This window comes from Dendrobates tinctorius, unplaced genomic scaffold (genome assembly GCF_039654945.1).
Source record: "Dendrobates tinctorius isolate UK_male_01 unplaced genomic scaffold, ASM3965494v1 ptg000128l, whole genome shotgun sequence".
In the NCBI taxonomy this organism is placed as follows: domain Eukaryota; kingdom Metazoa; phylum Chordata; class Amphibia; order Anura; family Dendrobatidae; genus Dendrobates; species Dendrobates tinctorius.
Window position 1 is genome coordinate 13,119,379 of NW_027361796.1, and position 21,606 is coordinate 13,140,984.

The 21,606-nt window shown below is 40.0% G+C and overlaps 1 long non-coding RNA gene across 2 annotated transcripts; it reads right to left on the minus strand.

Annotated features, from left to right (window-relative positions):
• Positions 1-2,151: 2,151 nt before the first annotated feature.
• LOC141047599 (uncharacterized) lies at positions 2,152-20,937 on the minus strand. Of its 2 annotated transcripts, none has more exons than XR_012219845.1 (8): positions 20,894-20,937; positions 17,962-18,099; positions 4,740-5,382; positions 4,486-4,651; positions 4,039-4,152; positions 3,660-3,907; positions 3,082-3,424; positions 2,152-2,300 (listed from the first exon to the last, which is right to left on the minus strand). It is a non-coding gene; the product is annotated as an uncharacterized lncRNA (long non-coding RNA). The 2 variants fall into 2 exon arrangements; XR_012219844.1 differs by having other exon boundaries at positions 4,411-4,651.
• Between the last annotated feature and the right edge of the window lie 669 nt (positions 20,938-21,606).

A 21,606-nucleotide genomic window follows, 5' to 3' on the forward strand; every position in this document is an offset into this window, starting at 1 on the left:
GAACATGAGCCTCCAATGACGACTCAGTGCTTTTAGTTTTTACAACTGAAGAAGAGGAGGCGATAGAGCTGGAGGCTGAGTCAGCAATGTAAGACAAAACTTTTTCCTGATGCTCTGGCTTTAAAAGCGGTTTGCCAACTCCTAGAAAACTAAGCCTTCGAAGCCTTATGGAGCCAGACGATGACGCAGGCTCAACACCTCCTGCATTCGGTCCTATTTTGCTTTTGCCACTACCATCAGATCCACCACCAACACCATCATTACCAGCTGCCAACCCCCGCCCAATTCCACGGCCTCTTCCACCAGCCTTCCTCATTTTTTGTAGAAATGTAGACAAAATCCAACAAACTATATAGTAATGTAAAACAAGGTACAAGGTGTCTATAGGACAGGGGAGATTTTGAATTTCTGCACACACTAGTGGACACTGGACACTTTTGGATTGTGCGAGGCCCACTGAATATCAGAGCGCTATGTCACAGGCTCGATGGTACAGGTGTGAAAAAAGTGACTACAGGATAAGGGAGATTTTGAATTTCTGCACACACTAGTGGACACTGGACACTTTTGGATTGTGTGAGGCCCACTGAATATCAGAGCGCTATGTCACAGGCTCGATGGCACAGGTGTGAAAAAAGTGACTACAGGATCACAGAGATTTTGAATTTCTGTGACACACTAGTGGACACTGGACACTTTTGGATTGTGTGAGGCCCACTGAATATCAGAGCGCTATGTCACAGGCTCGATGGCACAGGTGTGAAAAAAGTGACTACAGGATCACAGAGATTTTGAATTTCTGCACACACTTGTGGACACTGGACACTTATGGATTGTGTGAGGCCCACTGAATATCACAGCGCTATGTCACAGGCTCGATGGCACAGGTGTGAAAAAAGTGACTACAGGATAAGGGAGATTTTGAATTTCTGCACACACTAGTGGACACTGGACACTTTTGGATTGTGTGAGGCCCACTGAATATCAGAGCGCTATGTCACAGGCAGAAATTGGCTAGTGCATCACAAACTACAAGGTGTATGTAGAATTGGGCAGAATAGGAATCTCCCTAGAGTGTAGGTCTGTAAGAACGGAACAAGTCCTCCACTTATCCTTCCACAGTGACACACAGATAGCTTCACTGTGGCCGTGATAACAGCCGTTACACGGTACTGAGAGGAGCGTGCACGTACACGGCTGTCCGGTGTACGTAAAATTGTCAAGCTCCGTGTTTTTTAAGTATACGGACTGACACACGCTGTCTCTCTATAGTTTTGAATGTGATCAAACAGCAAATATATTTAACTGTTTGAAAGCTAGACAAAACTAGTAGGTGCAGGTCTGTAAGAACGGAACATGTCCTCGACTTATTCTCACAGAGTGACACACAGATAGCTTCACTGTGGTTGTGATAACAGCCGTTACATGGTACTGTGTGAGGAGCGTACACCACTGTATGGTGTGAAAAAATGCACGCTCAGTACCTCAGCAGGACAAAAAAAAAAATTGGGATTGCTTTTAAAAAAGCAGTTTGCAGAGCAGTGGGTAAACAGCAATGCAGCTGTCAGGAAGCCTTAGAAGGCAGCCTAACAACCAACACCGCTGATCCATCACAATATAGCCTCCCCTTGCACTGCACACACAGTGACTGGTGTGTTGTACAGGCAAAATCGCTAGCAGCAGAAGCAGTTTTTTTTTCTTCTTCCCTGCCTAACGCTCTCCCTACAGAATCAGCAGCAGCAACCTCTCCCTATGCTAAGATCGGCAGAAGTAAGATGGCGGTCGGCGTGCATGCCCTTTTATAACCCCTGTGACGCCCACCAAAGCAAGCCAATCACTTGCATGCCCTTCTGAAAGATGGTGGTGACCCCTGCCTATGTCATCACGTTGCCCACAGTGTCCGTGGATCCTGATTGGCTGAAAAAGAGCGCAAAACAAACTTTTGAAACGCGACTTTGGCGCATAAGTCGCAGACCTCGTGGCCGACCTCATCCTAGGGTCGGATTTCGTTTCATGAAACCCGACTTTGCCAAAAGTCGGCGACTTTTGAAATTTTTCGACCCGTTTCGCTCAACTCTAGTGCATTTATATATACAAAAAAAACTTAACACAATTGTGTTTAGAAAAAATACACATTTTTATCCACAACTTCACATTATAAAATATGACATAATAATAAAAATCAATTGTGTCTTCAATTCTTCCAAACTGGCCCATACGAATCAGTGCAAAATCACTTGATACTGTCACGTTAGATGAACTCCCATGTCACTGATAAAGACCCAAAGAACACTTATAAACTAAAAAAGAGAAAATTAAAATTAATATCATATAAACACATGCTATACCTGAAGGGAACATAAATAAAACATAATACACCCCACTCCAACCCAATTAAAAAGATACTATTCACAGAAAAGCAGAAAGGCCCATATTTTCATTAAGTCCTGCCGGACTAAGGGTACCAAGTCGGTAAATCCATCGACATTCTAATTGTGCCAAGCTTTGGCCCATGTCCCCACCCCTAAAGCCCAAGTCCATTTGATCAATCACTTTAATACGTAACCCTCGCGGATTACATTCATGAAACTTTTTAAAATGGCGTGGTATAGTTTTTAAGAGAACATCATTTTCCATTGTGGAGGCCTTCTCGATATCCAAAACATGCTCTCTCACCCTAAATTTGAGCTCTCTTGTAGTAAGCTCCACGTATAGTTTTCCGCAAGGACACTCCGCTTGATATATCACACCATTCGAGGTGCAAGTGAGATGCTTGCGAATGTCATACCAACGCGACCCATCAAAGTTTTTGAATTTCTTAGACTTATCAAGATTTAAACAGGCCTTACACAGGCCACATGGAAAAAATCCCGGGGACAAGGGCCTACTCGAATTACTTTTAGGAACATAATGACTATGGACAAGCAAATCTTTCAAATTAGCTGAACTCCTAGCTACACATTGTGGGGAAAGAGGTAAAGTTTGTCTTAAAACCGGATCACTGAGAAGGACATTCCAGTGTTTAGAGATCAAATCCTTGAGGTTACGCCATTGACTATTAAAAGTAGAAATGAATCGTACCTGTTTATTACATCCTTTATCAGCCAACTTGTTGCTGTATAGTAGTTCATTTCTCGAGGTTTCCAAAGCTCGTTTATGGCCCCTCTTAATGGTTCTTCGGCTATATTCCCTGTCTTCAAATCTTCTGGTCAGTTCCATACATTGTTTTTCAAAAGTGTGTGACTCCGAACAAATGCGCTTAGCTCGCAGAAACTGTCCTATCGGGATTCCACGGATGGTGCTAGCCAGATGGGCTGAGTCCGCTCGCAAATACGAATTTGTAGCCGTAGGTTTCCTGTAAATATCCATATGGATCACTCCATCCTCAGAAGCTTCAATCAAAATATCCAAGAATTCCAGCTTTCTGCCGGATTTAAATGTAAGTTTAACATTAATCTCTTTGTCATTAAGCTTCTTCATCAATTTCTCCAATTCTGACTCAGTCCTTTCCCATACAAATAGCACATCATCTATATATCTCATCCAGCTATGCACCTTCCCCATTTCCTCGATCTTATCACTCAAAAAAATCTCCCTCTCCCAAGCCCCCAAAATTAAATTGACGTAAGAGGGGGCACAAGAGGCCCCCATTGCCGTACATTGGAGTTGAAGAAAGATCTTATTGTCAAAAGTAAAGATGTTATGCTTCAAAACGAACTCCAAAAGGATCAAAATCAAATCTGCCAAAGAGCCATCAATATTACTGGAACGTAGGAACCATGAAGATAATGCCAGGCCATCAGAATGTTTAATGGAGGTGTATAAAGCCTCTACATCAGATGTAACCAATATCTGATGCTCTTCCAGTTGTAACTGATCAATACGCTGCAAGCTTTGATTGGTGTCCCTAATAAAAGAAGGGAGAGTAGACACAATAGGTTTAAGAAAATGATCCACAATATCCGAAATGATCTCGCACATCCCTCCATTCCCAGCCACAATCGGTCTCCCCGGTGGATCAAGGGCATTCTTATGTACCTTGGGAATGAGGTAAAAAGTCGGCAATTTAGGTTGAAAATTGCGGATCCTATCCAGAAGTGTCTTTGAAATTAAACCATCATAAAATGCCTTCTCCAAAATAACAATCAATTCCTGTTGGAATGAAGAGACAGGATTAAATGTTAATCTCCTACAAAATCTCTCATAGTTCAAAAGTTTATACGCCTGTCTTTCGAACATCTCAATAGGCCACATAACTAAGTTCCCCCCTTTATCTGCTGCTTTTATCAGGACATCATCCCAATCCATTAATTCCTTCAAAGCTTTACGTTCCTGCCCCGACAAATTATCTTTAAATTTCTGGGACTTAGCTAACACCTCAATGCCCTTAGTCACCAAACGGGTAAATACCTCTACAGCCAGACACAGGCTGAAGGAAGGGAAACTTTTTGATTTAGAAAAAAGGCCAGATGGAATGGTTCCAACCTCATGTGATTCACTCTCAGTATCCAGAGATTCCAAAATTTCAATGGCCTCCCTTTCTTCCGATGTAGTTGGAAAATCATAACCCAAATGTTCAGGTTTATAATGTAATTTATTCAGAACAATTTTTCTAGCGAATAAATTCAAATTCTTTATCGCAACAAAGGGTCTAAATGAGAAGAGAGGGAAAAGGTTAAACTTATTCCCAACACTTGTATTTGCACTGATGTCACCATATGCGAGGATAGATTCATTACCTTAAAGGAATCCTTTGATTTTCCTTGTTTCTGTGCTTTGTGAAAAATATCCGGGTATTTACGTCTCCCAACACTCCTCAATTGAAAATCCCTGTTATATCCAGATTCAGCCATAGATACACTGCTTTCACTTCCTGACATGCTGGAAGTGTCCGACCTATCTTTAGTAGTCTGCTGTGTTGAAATATCAGACTTTTTTTGAAATTGCCAACGATAAACTCGTAGTCTTTATTATCACGAAAATGTTTTTTTTATTTTCCCTGGCTGATATCTTCCTCCCATTTATCAACCTCTTTTCTCAAATCCTTTAACCATGATTCCAGATGTTCTTTAGACATATTAGACTGTAATGACTTATGTAAAGAGTCCAGATCATTGTCAATCCCTTTCAAAGACGCAGTATTGTTCTCAATAATAATTTTCATAAAATCAAAAGAACAATTACTTGCCGTATCCATCCATTTATGAGTCAATTCATCATTATAAAGCTCAAATGTGGGAAAAAGCTGTACTCTAAGGCCACGAGGAATGATGTTTTTCTCCAAATAATTTTTTAATGAGGCCCAATTCCACCAAATTTTAATTTTCTTGTGTAGAGCATTCTTATACTTGGACATAAATTCTCTGCCATCTGTAGAAGTATCTAGCGAAACATAAACGGCATTTTGCTTAAAAATATCATCAGCTTTTGACCGCCAAGTTTGTTCCTTAGCTCTTAAATCCATAGTACGGACAGTCTGATATGCAAACAGAAAAGATACAAATCAACCAATGTCCTATATGTAGGGGCACTTCACAACAATAGCACAACTAATCCTACAAGCTGAAATGTAGGAAGAAGAAGAGATCCCAAATCATAAAAAGCAATTTTATAAATCAAGTTAAAACACACATAAAAAAGCAAAAATTGCCATAGGGGACATCACAATAAACAAATTACATATAACGGAGAATTAACTCCATAATGTATTAACTTGAAGAACAAGGGTTTACTGGAAGAAATCTAATTACCATAGTCTCCATACTCAAATGTGTTTTGCTTTTTTATGTGTGTTTTAACTTGATTAATAAAATTGCTTTTTATGATTTGGGATCTCTTCTTCTTCCTACATTTCAACTTGTAGGATTAGTCGTGCTATTGTTGTGAAGTGCCCCTACATATAGGACATTGGTTAATTTATTTCTTACTAGACCCAGTCAACTCTGCTATGAAGGATGGATGCTGAACTTCACATTTAACTGGGGTACCAGCCCCAGTTACAGAGAAAATCAACAATAAAAAGAAGAAATTAACAGTTCATTCTCTTATCATGTCTGAATGCTAATTAGTCTAATAGAAGCTCAAATCAGCAACAACCATATATCATTCTTCAACTGACAAAATGTATAATTACACTTCAGCACCAAGCACTTCTTTGCAGCAAGCCTTTCAAAATGAAACCTATTTGAATCTGTTACTTCCAGATATCTTTACTATTTGACTAAGTGGAATAAGATGCATTATGATAAATAATTTAAGGCCAAAGCTGAAAGGGGCAGGTGCGAGCAAGGCGACCTACAAATTTGGATCAGTTGCACCAGTTTTGTCAGGAGGAATGTGCCCAAATTCAGACCAACTACAGGATGGGCGATTTATATGGATACACCTAAATAAAATGGGAATGGTTGGTAACCCAGATCAGCATGCTGAATTTGCAGAATGGGCAAAGCAAAAATTGGAACATGACCCTCAGATCACACAGAGCATTATGTTCAGTGATGAGGCAAATTTTTTTGGGTGGGCCATTTATATGGATACACCTAAATAAAATGGGAATGGTGACAGTTTTCTTGCGTAGGGTGTCTTGCATTGAAATCTGCTGCAATAACCCGGGTACTGCGTTCATCAGACATCAACACAATTTCTATCCGCTCCTAATAATAATAATAATAATAATAATTTTATTTCTACAGCGCCAACATATTCTGCAGCACTTTGCATTATAGAGTGGACTTCTACAGACAATAGACATTACAGCATACCAATAAACACATAGATCAAAACAGATACCAAGAGGAGTGAGGGCCCTGCTCGCACGCTTACAATCTATGAGAAAAAAGAGGAGACACGAAAAGTGAATGCTAACAATTGGACCAGCCATAGTGTAAGAATCGGGTGTTCCTGTTGCTTCATGAACCAGTAAGAGTCTAAATATTTAACAGTACAGACACAGAGGGCTATTAAAATCATAAAGCATGTGAGAACATGATGCGAGGAATCTGGTTATGGTAAAAAAGTTTGAATGAGCCACACAGGGATATTTAGGTTAATGTGTTGAGGTGATAGGCCAGTCTGAACAAATGTATTTTTAGGGCACGCTTAAAACTGTGGGGATTGGGGATTAATCGCATTAACCTGGGTAGTGCATTCCAAAGAATTGGTGCAGCACTTGAAAAGTCTTGGAGACGGGAATGGAAGGTTCTGATTATTAAGGATGTTAACCTCAGGTCATTAGCAGAACAGAGGGCATGGGTAGGGTGGTAGGCTGAGACAAGGGAGGAGATGTAGGGTGGTGCTGAGCCATGGAGTGCTTTCTGGGTGAGGGTAATAAGTTTATACTGAATTCTGGACTGGATGGGTAACCAGTCTAAGGACTGGCACAGGTTAGAGGCATCGGTTTAATGATTGGTGAGGAATATGATCCTAGCTGTAGCATTCAGGACAAATTGGAGAGGGGAGAGTTTGGTAAGAGGGAGACCGATTAGTAGAGAGTTACAATAGTCCAGATGAGAATGAATAAGAGAAACAGTAAGAGTTTTTGCTGTCTCGAAAGTAAGAAGGGGTTGAATTCTAGAAATGTTTTTGAGGTGCAGATAACAAGAGCGAGCCAGTGATCGGATGTGGGGGGTGAATGAAAGCTCAGAATCAAGTATGACCCCAAGACAGCGGGCATGTTGCTGGGGAGTAATGGTGGAACCACACATCGTAAATGGCAATGTCGGACATAGGTAGCTTTAGTAGAGGGAGGAAGCACAAGGAGTTCAGTTTTTGACAGGTTCTGTATCAGATAGAGGGAGGACATGATGTTACAGACAGTGGTAAGACAATCACTGGTGTTTTCCAAAAAGGCAGGCGTGATATCAAGAGAAGTGTATATTTGGGTGTCATCAGCAGAGATGGTACTGAAACCCAAATCTACTGACTACTTGACCTATAGGGGCAGTATACAAAGAGAAGAGGAGGGGCCTAGAACCGATCCTTGACGAACCACAACAGTAAGGGGAAGATGACAGGAGGAGGAGCCAGCAAAAGATACAGTAAAGGAGCAGTCTGAGAGTTAGGAGGAGAACCATGAGAGAAAGGTGTCCTTAAGGCCGATGGAATGGAGCATAGTGAGGAGTAGCTGATGATCCACAGTGCCGAATGCTGCAGAGAGATCCAAGAGAATTAGCACGGAGTAGAGACCATTAGATTTAGCTGTTAGAAGATCATTAGAGACTTTAGTGAGGGCAGCTTCAGTAGAGTGAAGAGAGCGGAAACCAGATTATACAGGGGCGAGGAGAGAGTTATCTGAGAGATAGCGGATAAGTCAGGCGTGAACCAGGCGTTCCAGGCATATAGAGATGAAGGGAAGATTAGAGACAGGTCTATAGTTAGCGGAACAGTTTTGGTCAAGGAATGTTTTTTTAAGTAATGGCTGTATGATGGGATGCTCCTCATGTGTTAACCTATGCAACATGTCAATGGCTGTAAACAAAGAGAAACTTGTAAGTAACTCATGAAAGAATAAAGTTATTTTAAAACCAAGCACACCATTGTTTTTCTTATGAAATTATCAATAAGTTTAAAAAAATAAAGTTGGATCCAAAATGGCCAACTTTCAAATGGCCACCATGGTCACCACCCATCTTGCAAAGTTTTCCCCCTCCCATATGCTAATGTGCCACAAACAGGAAGTTGATATCACCAACCATTCCCATTTTATTTAGGTGTATCCATATACAGTAAATGGCCCACTGTTAAGACTGGATCATCGAGGAGGATAGCAGGCCCAGGCCAAGCCACAGAAAACCAGAGAGGTCGGCAACCAAGCGGACCGCAGACCCCCGATCCCATCCACACAACCAGCAGCAGCCACGGAGCGCACCCACGACGATCCCAGATGCCTCGGCACAGCCGGAGAGCTAACCAAGCCCAAAGCAAGAAAGGGGAAATCTAAACTGCCCCGGAGTAGACCCCAAAGGAATAGATAGCCCCCAAACATATATTGTTGGTAAGACAAGATGAAAACACAAACGCAGGCAGAAAAATAGACTGAGCAAATGATGGGGCCCACAATGACTAGACAGGACAGGAAAGGAAAGACACTGTCTACAATCACGCAAAAAACCCTGCAAAATGTCCAACACGTCTGATGCACAAAAACACTGAAGTCGAACGACTTTGCCCCCATTATATCAGCACTCTGGTATATTCTGAAAGCAAAGCAAAAAGAGACCAATATAACAGGGGACAAAACAAACTGGCACAAGTACTAACATATGGGCGGTGATTCAGCCCAGCCCCAACCGGAGCTAGCTGACCTGCACAAAGCACAGATAGACAAAACCAGATCAAATGCAAACAGAATAGCAAATGAACCACTTAGCTGAACCATGCAGGGAAAGAGCAGGAGATGTCAGCTCTCAGAAGGCAAAGGAAGAAAATCATCAGCAGGGATAGAGGGAGTCAGCTGTCTTAAATATCAATCAGAAACTCCAGATCTCCAATCGTCTTCCTCATTATTAGGTGGCAAGTCTCTGTCAATCAGATCAGCTCCACTACCTCCAGTAACCACCAGAGGGAGCCCAGAAAGAGAACTCGCAACCCCTCTGTCAATCTGACCAGCTCCACTACCTTCAGTAATCACCAGAGGGAAGCCAGAGAGAGAATTCACAACAGTACCCCCCCTTGAGGAGGGGTCACCAAACCCTCATCCATGCCACCAGGCCGGTCAGGATGGGCCCGGTGAAAAGCACAAACCAATCTTTTGGCATGAATGTCAGAAGCAGAGACACAAGAATTATCCTCCTGGCCATAACCCTTCCATTTGACCAAGTACTAGAGTCTCCATCTAGGTAAACGAGAATCCAATATTTTCTCTACCTCATACTCCAAATTACCTTTAACCAATGCAGGGTCAGGAGGCACCACCATGGGAACTACTTGCTCTACAAACATCTTCAACAAGGAGTTTTGGAACACGTTATGAATCTTAAATGTAACTGGAAGAGCCAAATGGAAAGAAATGGGATTAAGGATTTCCAAAATCTTATAAGGTCCAATGAATCTTTATTTTGAATTTTGGAGATGCAATCTTCATAGGAATATTCTTTAAAGACAACCAAACCATATCACCCACTTTAAACTGGGGACCAATGGTCCTTTGCCAGTTGGAAAACCGTTGGGCTTTTTCCTGAGAGTGGGACAACTTATCCACCACTTGGTCCCAAATCTGCTGCATTCTCTCTACCACAGAATTCCACCTGCCCTGAAGAAAATCGAGGATGAAACCCAAAGTTACAGAAAAAGGGTGACATCAAAGTGGCAGAACTAGCCCTATTGTTTAGCGCAAATTCAGCCAAGGGCAAAAATGAGACCCAGTCATCCTGATCAGCAGAAATGAAACATCTCAAATAGGATTCCAAAGTCTGGTTTGTTCTCTCAGTCTGCCCATTGGTCTGAGGATGAAATGCAGAGGAGAAAGATAACTGAATTCCCAGTTTGGAACAAAAAGCTCTCAAAAATCTGGAAACAAACTGGACTCCTCTGTCCGACACAATTTTCTCAGGAATCCCGTGCAGCCGAACCACCTGTTGTAAAAACAAGGGCACCAACTCAGAAGAAGATGGCAATTTTGGGAGTAGTACAAGATGGACCATCTTCGAAAATCTATCACAGATCACCCAGAGAACAGTCATTCTCTGAGAGACAGGAAGATCAGAAATAAAATCCATTGAGATATGAGTCCATGGCCTCCTGGGCACTGGTAGGGGCATCAACAACCCACTAAAACGAGAACAGGGCTTGGACTGAGAACAAGTCCCACAGGACTGCACAAAATTCCTGACATCACGAGATAAGGCAGGCCACCAAAAAGGCCGACTCACCAAATCTCTGGTACCAAAAATACCTGGGTGACCAGCCAACACGGAGCAATGAATCTCAGACATTACTCTTTTTCTCCACTGGTCAGGAACATAAAATTTTCCCATAGGGCAACATTCAGGTTTGTCCTCCTGAAATTCCTCCAGGGCACTTCTCAAATCGGGCGAGATGGCGGAAAGAACTACACCCTCATTTAGAATGGTAGTAGGCTCGGTCACATCAAGAGAATCCGCAAAGAAACTCCAAGAAAGGGTGTCTGCCTTAACATTCTTAGTGCCTGGAAGAAAAGAGACCACAAAATTAAAATGCGTGAAAAACAAGACCCACCTAGCCTGTCTAGGATTCAAGCATTTGGCTGATTCAAGATAAATTAAATTCTTGTGGTCGGTGAGGACTACAACTTGATGTCTAGCTCCCTCCAACCAATGTCTCCACTTTTCAAATGCCCATTTCATGGTCAAAAATGTACGATTCCCCACATCATAGTTACGTTCAGATGGGGAGAATTTTTGAGAAAAGAAGACACAGGGATTCATCTTAGAAGTCACCAGATCTCTTTGGGACAAAACGGCTCCTGCACCAATCTCAGAAGCATCTACCTCCACCTGAAATGGGAGTGAGGCATCAGGTTGTCATAGAACCGGAGCAGAAGTGAATCTCCGCTTAAGCTCCTAAAATGCCGAAACTGCCTCTGGAAACCAATTCACCACATCAGCGCCCTTTTTGGTCAAATCAGTCAGTGGTTTAACAATACCAGAAAAATTACTTATAAATTTACGGTAGAAATTAGCAAAACCCAAAAACTTCTGGAGAGCCTTCAAAGAACTGGGCTGAACCCAATCATAAATGGCCTGTATCTTGGCTGGGTCCATTTCAATAACAGACGGGGACAAAATGAATCCCAAAAATAAAATCCTCTGTACACCAAAGAGGCACTTCGATCCCTTAACATACAGAGAATTTTCCCTCAAAATCCGGAACACAGTCCGGACATGTTCCACATGAGAATCCCAATCACTGGAAATGATCAAAATATCATCCAGATAAATGATCAAAAACTTATCCACAAAGTCCCGGAAAATATCGTTCATAAAAGACTGGAAGACAGAAGGGGCATTAGTGAGCCCAAAAGGCATCACCAGGTACTCAAAATGTCCCTCTGGAGTATTAAACGCCGTCTTCCATTCATACCCATGCTTGATGCGAATAAGATTATATGCCCCCCTGAGGTCAAGCTTGGTAAACCAACAAGCACTTTCAACTCTGGAAAATAAATCAGAAATCATGGGTAACGGGTACTGATATTTAACAGTGATTTTGTTAAGGGAACGAGAGTCAATACATGGCCTTAATTAATCATATTTCTTGGCCACAAAAAAACCCAGCACCTAAAGGTGAAGAGGATGGTCTAATATGACCCTTCTTAAACAAGTCCTTGATATAAGATCGCATAGCATCATGTTCGGGTACCAATAAGTTGAAAAGCCGACCCTTGGGAAATTTACACCCGGGCATTAACTCAATTGCACAGTCATAACTCCTATGAGGAGGCAAAGACGCAGACTTACTCTCACTGAATACATCAGGAAAATCAGCCAAATAGTCAGGAATATCAAGAGACTGGGGAGAGGTGGAGAAAACAGGAGTGTCACTAAGAACACATTGACAACCCCAACTCACCACAGACACAGATTTCCAATCTACAACAGGATTATGAGTTTGCAACCAAGGAAAACCCAGAACAATAGTATCATGCAAATTGTGCAACACCAAAAATGTACAATTTTCTTGGTGGTCCAGGGTGACCCGCATTATCACCTGGGTCCAAAACTGGGGTTTAGTCTCCGCCAAAGGAGTAGCATCAATACCCCTCAAAGGGATAGGAGTCCACAGGGGTATCATGGGAAAACCACAACGTTTAGTAAAGTCAAAATCCATTAGATTTAAAGCTGCTCCTGAATCCACAAATGCCTTAGCGGAAAATGTGGACAAGGAGCAGATCAAGGTAACAGCCAAAAGGAACTTAGGCTGCACACTGCTCATCGCAAATGAGTGAGCAAAACGTTTCTCTCATTTTGGGCAGGCTGAAATAGCATGAGAAGCATCTCCACAAAAGAAGCATAACTTATTTCGCCTTCTAAACTCTTGACGTTGCGCCCTAGACAAAACCCTATTGCATTGCTTGAGTTCATAAGTTCGTTCGAAAGGCAACAATGCTTCTCGTGTAGTTTTACGTTCATGTAAACGCCAATCAATTGGAATGGTCAATGACAGAGTCATCAAGAACAGGGGGAACAGGAAATCCCACCATAACATCTTTTATGGTTTCTGCCAAACCCTTCCCCGATCCCATCCACACAACCAGCAGCAGCCGTGGAGCGCACCCACGACGATCCCAGATGCCTCGGCACAGCCGGAGAGCTAACCAAGCCCAAAGTAAGAAAGGGGAAATCTAAACTGCCCCGGAGCAGACTCCAAAAGAATAGATAGCCCCCAAACATATATTGTCGGTGAGACAAGATGAAAACACAAACGCAGGCAGAAAAATAGACTGAGCAAACGATGGGGCCCACACTGACTAGACAGGACAGGAAAGGAAAGACACTGTCTGAAATCACGCAAAAAACCCTGCAAAAAGTCCAACATGTCTGATGCACAAAAATACTGAACTCGCACGACTTCGCCCCCACTATTTCAGCACTCTGGTATATTCTGAAAGCAAAGCCAAAAGAAACTAATATAACAGGGGACAAAACAAACTGGCACAAGCAGTAACACATGGGCAGTGATTCAGCACAGCCCCAGCCGAAGCTAGCTGACCCGCACAAAGCAGAGATAGACAAAACCAGATCAAATGCAAACAGAATAACAAATGAACCACTTAGCTGAACCATGCAGGGAAAGAGCAGGAGACGTCAGACCTCAGAAGACAAAGGAAGAAAATCACCAGCAGGGATAGAGGGAGTCAGCTGTCTTAAATCCCAATCAGAAACCCCAGATCTCCAATCGTCTTCCTCATTATCAGGTGGCAAGCCTCTGTCAATGAGATCAGCTCCACTACCTCCAGTAACCACCAGAGGGAGCCCAGAAAGAGAACTCGCCACCCATCTGTCAATCTGACCAGCTCCACTACCTTCAGTAATCACCAGAGGGAAGCCAAAGAGAGAATTCACATCTCCCCACCCTGTATTGTGAGAAGCTTGTGGAAGGATATCCCAAGCGTTTGACCCAAGTCATTCAGTTTAAGGGCAATGGTACCAAATACTAATGAAATGTCTGTAAACTTTTGACTTTGCAGTAAGTAATAAAAATAACTTAAACATTCTCTCTCTCTTTATTCTGGCATTTGTCAAATAATAATAATTATGATAATCCTAAATAACCTAAAACAGGAAAGGTTTATTCTGATTTAATGTCAGATATTGAGTAAAACATGCATATGTGTCTTTTTATATAGTGTATGTAAACTTCTGGTTTCAACTGTATATAGGATACAGTGCTTCAGAAGCCATATAAACATATCATACAACTTGAAGTTGTGCACCATGGTAATACGTTCGTGTGTATTAGTCATGTATACAACATGTAAACAGAGTAAAATTTTAAATTTGCCATAGGTGGCAGTGACAGGTTCAGGTCTAAAATGTAACTTTATTTTAGTTTTCTGAAATTCAGAAAACAATTTATTGATAAAGGTTCTGTGGCAAAAGAGGACAGCACTGAGATATAAAATATAATTTTTGTCACATACTTCTAATTTAAACATTGGCATCCTATATATATTATTATTTAATTTAAAAATGGCATTCACTTCCAAGTATAAACACATGGTGGGTCCTCTACTTACTTTAAAATAACCACCAGCAAGTCAACTTCCTTAGATTCTCTAAATTTGCCTTTCTAGAAAGAAGGTCTCTTAACAGAATGTTTTGAGATATTCCAGTAAAGCTGAGTGATTAGTTAATAGCAACCTGATGCAATGACCACTTAAACTCATTTGCAATCAATGGAATAATTTGGGGCTCCAGTGAATAAGGAGAATAACAATCTTAGAAAAATATTCAAATATGTCAATTGACCTATTGACATTTTTACACCAAGACCTGCTATGTTAACAAGGGAGTATCCTCTTTGTCTACAGGAAAGAAAGTTTTTATCATCATTAGAGATGAGGACTGTTTACTGTAAGAGCAGTGAGATTATGGAACTCTCTGAAGCATCATGTTATAATGGTAAACTAACTAAATAATTTCAAGGAGGACCTGGATGCCTTCCTTGAACAATGTGTTTCACGTTATTAGTACAAGACTGTAATAGAATGTTAATCCAGGGAACAAGTATGATTGCCATGTGGAGCCAAGATGGAATTTGGGCAATTAGCAACTACTTCATTTTGTCTTCTTTCTGGATCAACATGTTAGGTTATAGGTTGAACTTGATGGATTTTTGTCACTCAGATTTTTACACAACTCAGTAGTAGTAAAAGTTTCACATATAGAATATGCCAGCTTATCATATTCAATAAAGTCCTGAACAAAAATGATTAGATCACTAATTGCCTATAGCTCATGTGATTAAGTTATGGGTTTTTTTTCAGAATCTTGCACTTTGCTGTAAGGCACTACCTACTTGGTCAGTCTGGCTTGAATAAGTTTATAGATGGCAAATTAAATGAAATATCTGCGGTCTGAAAATTGCAGATACTTCCAAGAAGTTCTTTAACAATATTGTAAACAAACTGACCTTATTCTGCAATCCCAATTCAAAAAATGTCGGGACGCTCTGTAAAAAGTATACAAAAAGATTTCCATGATTTGGAACTCTCATATAGCCATATTTTATTCTCTATTTAACATGGAATTCGGATCAGAAGTTAAAAGTTTGCATTTTTTCTTCTTCAGTTGAAACTTGAAGTCATTTAGAAAGTTATGGCAGTAACACATCTCAAAAAAGGTGGTACAGGGTTAATATTGGATGTTCGTGACCTACACGCCTTTAGGTAGCACTGTATTAAAAACAGGCATGATTTGGTGATGCAAACCACTGCATGGTCTCAGGAATACATCCAGAAATCATTGTCTGTGAACATAGTTTACTGTGCAATCCATGAATGCAAAATGAAAGATCTATCAAGAGAAGAAGTAGCCAATAGCCATATGTCAACATAATCCAAAAATGCTGCCGTATTCTCTGGGACAAAGTTCATTTGAAATGTATTGAGAAAAAATGGAAAACTATCCTGTGATCAGATGAATCAAAATTTGAAATTCTTTCTAGAAACCAGAAACCTCATGTAGACTCAAGAGAAGAGGGACCATGCAGCTTGTTTTCAGGGCACGGGTTCAAAAGACCTGCATCTCTGATCCTATGGGGTGGCATTAGTGCCTATTTTGAAATGCAGTTTCAATGTTAAGCATTTTATAGATTTTTGAGCAACATACAGTATTACAGTATGCTCACATGCAGACAACATCTATTTCAAGGAAGGCCTTTCATATTTCATTCAGACAATACTAAACAACATACAGCATCCATCACAACAGCATGGCTTCATAGAAGAAGAGTCTGGATAATAAACTGGCAGTCCAGACCTTTCACCAATAGAAAAAATTTGTCACATTATGAAACAAAAAATTCAGCAAAGATTTCCCCTGACAAAATTCCTCTCCCAAAACTCTACCACTGGTTCTCCTCACTTCCCAGATGTTTACAGACTGTTGTTAAATTAAGATGGTATGCTAGGTAATGGTAAACATGGCGCTGTCCAAACTTATTGAGATGTACTGCTGCCAACAAAATGGAAATGGAAAAATGTATTTCACCTTCTGATCTGTATTCTATGTTCTGCTATGAATAAAATATGCCCATAAGAGGTTCTCAAATTATTGCATTCTCGTGTTTTTACATTTTACACAGCGTACCAACCTTTTTGGAACTGAGGTTTTACTTCTATGTCTTTCTGGCAGTATCATGACTATGCTACTATGGTTTAATAAATCTATTAGACATTAAAGACCTTACAAGTGATACAATTCCAAGCAATTTGACTCTAGAATCTAGGTGTGTTTCTTATGAAGAAACTAAGACTGTCCATTTTATGCTTGAGGTACTACTCAATATTTGAATTGTTTGAGGTACTACTCAATATTTGAATGTCATAAATTCTTATCTTTTGGATATAATTCCCATTTAGTGAAACATGGGCAATGTTTTCCTCTAAATAGTATAGTTGATAAGCAATTCGCAAGACCCAATCCATTGGCCACAGTAATCAGTGGCCACTAGACTTGAGCCCTGAGAATCATCTCCTACCTTCTGGCATCTGTGGCACTTGTGTTGATTAGCAGGCCTAATGTAACGTAATCATTGTGCCACGATGTCATCGTTGCTAAGTAATTATAAGAAGAGCTGTGGACGTCGTCGGGTATGAGGCGGTTCTCTTTGTTTCTGGACAATGACTACAGATCAGATTACTGATGTGGTCAATGGACCAGGGTCTATGAATCGTTTCACACTTACTCTAGTATTTAACCCAAAAGGTCTTGGTGGCCCAAGGTTATTTGAAAAGGTTAGTATGACCTCAATGACTAAAACTAACATCTTAAAGTGTAATGTATTTAATTCGTTACACCAATGAATAACAATTTTGCCTTCTGTTCTGATTCCTAAGTGTATATACAGTATATACATGTAATTTATGGTCACCATAATTAGCATTTTGGTCAGATACTTTAGTGGTATAAATACTGATCTAGCAGTGTTAATGTTTACAAGGTTAAAAAATATAGTTATTTAATTGTGTTGCTCTTAAGAACTTGTAGCATCATGCTTCACATTAGTGGGATAGGATAGTTATTTATCATTTAGCAAGTCAACAGTATTTTAAAAAATTCTTTTGTTTGAAGCAATGAGCTTTATATCATACGATGAAGATGTATTGAGTTTGCTGTCAATATTTTTTGCCTTTAAAATCTTCCACTCCTATAAGACTATATTACTTATTTTCCTGGGCTGAGCCGGAGGGATGCAAACACAAAGATCTTTGTCTCATTTAAGGGAGAATGCAGGATCAAGATACAGTGCCAGTAATCTTACTTGGATTAATGGTTTCTCTTTTATCTTCTGTATTTCTGCTTAGACGTTTCAGCTTTCATTGAGTCAGTGGAATGCAAATGATGACTACAGCCACTCTGGAAATATTTAAATCTCTCCTTGCACTGCATTGCAGGCTTCCTGGAGAAAAATAAACACCAGACATGTTCAAGAAAACAGGAAGAACCAAAAATGTCTCTATGGAAATGTTTTTTTATCATTTTAAAGTAAACACTACTGCAGATTTAGTTAGAATAGCAGTTGACATTTTACCATAAATTGTGTTCATTGTCACTTTTTTTCTTGTCTCAGGAACAATGAATATGATTATTTAAAATAACAGTTATTGTTACAAGAGTTTTTAAAGGTTAGATAAAAATGCATTTTTTTTCCAAACTGGGTCACTTCTATCTGTGGGCTGTGTAAGGCATAGCAGCTACTCACTTGACTAGAAATCACTTTAAATACCAGTAACAACCTATTGACAAGCATGGAACAAATTAAAAAGCTTTTTTTTTTTACTAATATTAACACCCATTCACAACATGATACACAATGATCATGTCACTAGTATACGTATCAGGTATTACTAATTGCTGTTAACACATAGTCAAAAATATCTGCCATTTTGTTAACACTAGCTTGGCCCGTGCGAAATTTTCGCACATTGGTCGTCGGGGTGCAGGCAATTTCAGAAAAAGCAAGCAGGTCAAATGTATCTGTATTTCATGAGCTGATGAACACAGACAGGTATTTATATATGTAGATTGGTAATACAATAAATTGGTTTGATAAGTAGAGGCCAAAAAATGTTTTCCAGTTGAGGTGCCACCTGCAGGTCATTATGTATTTCTGCAGGTTTATGAGAATGAATGTTTAAACTGTATTTAGTGATAAAATCATGAATATGTGGTTGGTTTGGCTCTTTTCTTGCTGAAGGGGGCAAGTTTACCTTTCAAATGGTGTATCATTTGTGTTTGTGGGGGGAAGTATTTAGCGAAAAAGCAGTGCATGTTTACGAATGTGTTTGCATATGTGACTCACCATTTGTGTGTGTGGGGCGAAGTGATCACTGAAAAAGCAATGCATGTTTACAAATGTGTTTGCATATGTGACTCACCTGCAGTGAACTGTGCAATTCTCCAATGTGCCTGAAATAGGCTGAGCAAGCTGGAAAGACCCCAAGGCAAATGTTTGGATTTGCTTGTGATGACTTAAGCAGCTTTGTGGTAGTGTGCTTTGGGGTAGTGTGGTGCCACCTGCAGGTTATTTTTCCTTACTGCAGGTTTATGAAAATTAATGTTTTAACTGTATTTTGTGATCAAGTGGATGTGTGGTTTGTTTGGCTATTTTCTTGCTGAAGGGGGCAAGTTTACCTTTCAAATGGTGTATCATTTGTGTGTGGGTGGGTGCAGTATGAGCGGAGATACAAAGGAATCCCCGAAAAACAGTGTTTAGAAGCAATAAAATAGATCATATTATAAACTTGGAAAACCTAAACATATGTATCTATCTATCTATATATATTTATAGCAGGCAGTCCAAAGATCCAGGGACAAGCTCATTCTCCATGGCTATGATGTATTTTGCCATACTTTTCAATAGACAAAATCTAGAGCTAAATCTCAAATAGCACTGAAGACATGCTGCTTCTTGCCTCTAATCAAGACTCGATCTTGCTTTCAAGAGGCTTTATAAGATGTTACAGCAATAAGCTGCTCGAATGTTACTGCCATGGCAACAAGCTACCATGCCGTTAAAAAACCAGCAGATCTTCTCAAATTTAAAGGAGTGTTGACAGCTCTTCTAAGTACCTTATTGCTTTCACAATGTGTTGGAGATGAATGTCCATTTTACACTATTTGTTATAAAAAGCATACACCATGATGATCGATAGATTATCCATTTATATAGCCATATCATTATTTCATATGACAAAATACCCATGTGACCTTAAACAATAGTCTTGTGTCTTTCTGTAAAATAATAAGAAAGATGATTTTAGTAATGTGGCTGAAGGCTCCAATAAAGGATCTACACAATGGACTTATGTGACTAGTATGCAATCTTCCATATTTGCTTCCAGACTCCAGCCACCAGAATACATGCAAAATATAGTCATTTATATCACCTGCTTCAAAGACTAACACCTACATCTTTAGGTTTACCATGCCTAACGTATTACTCTATGGAACAATTTTTTCTTTTTTGATTCTGATTCTCAAGTATATATTGGTAATTCATGGTCATCTTAATGGACATTTTGATAGCTCTTCTACAAATCAATACTCATATTATGGTGTTTCTGTTTGCAAGGTTCATTTATAATTATAAGGTGTAAGAACATTATGCGTTACATGATCTGGAAGGATATGATAGTCATAAAGAGAGAGAATTGAATAAAGGGAAAAATAGCTTTGTAGTTTAGCAATGCTATGAATGCTGCGGTGTAACAAACCATCACATAATCCATGTATTTGTGCCATTCCTTAAACAATTAGCAATTTAATTCCACTTCTGGAAGACAATTCGGACGATGTAACAGTGTCTGCATTGTAATGCAGAGGTGGAAGTGCAGGAAAATTAACTCATTTCATTGTTTTCTAAGGAACACATGAAGATATAATAAAAAGAGAGCAAAGTATAGCTAAATTTCATCTTAATTTGATTTAACGGGGACATAGACATGATGAGAACTGTCTAGAAGGGTTCTCAAAAAATCATTTCACCGAGACGATTGCACAAACTCTGTAGACAAATGCTTCATCATTGTCTAGCTAGATCTGCAACATTTTCTCCTGGTCACAGACACACCTACATATTCCACAGTGAACAAGTATTGCCCTCTGGTGCTCACTTTTTGTGTGAATCTGAAAATACTGATGTATGCTTTCTCCTTCCAAAAATGAAAGAGTAAGCTTAACCTTCAATGTACCTTTGTTGTGCAGGGAGATCTTCCAGTTTGAAAGACATCTTTATGAACATGAGGAATCATTAAAGAGCCACACTGTACAATTTCCTACTGTGAAATAGAAAAAAATGTTGTGTTTTATAGTAATATTAAGTGAGATGTAACATCATTAAAAAAAGACAAAATGCTGCAAGCCAAATACTTATTTAAAGGTCAAACCAGCCAAATATCAAGATGTAAGAGCTTTATTCTTCAGGTGGTTATTTTTCATCACTTGCAAGTAATAGCTTTAAAAATATCTTCAATATTAGTCTTTTCTTAAATAATTAATTCATTGGAAAAAAAACATTTGAGAGTTCCCATATTTTGGCCTGTTGGGTATGTGGAACCTTCACCTATAGCACTCGATAATTATGCAAATTAGCCACTTGCAAAACAGAAGAACATTGAACCACCTCCATAGAAGGAGGTTTTTTGAAGAAGACCTTAAGGGCCCCGTCACACATAGCGACTTACCAGCGATCCCGACAACGTGTCAGGATCGCTGGTGAATCGCTACATGATCACTGGTGAGCTGTCAAACAGACAGCTTAACCAGCGATCAGCACAGCAACGCCGAGCGCGCGGCGTCACTGTGTTCATTAGTTACCAGCGCGCTGATGCAGGGAGCTGGTAACTAACGTACACATCGGATATCCAAGGGACGTGCGTCCCTTAGATACCCGATGTGTACGTTA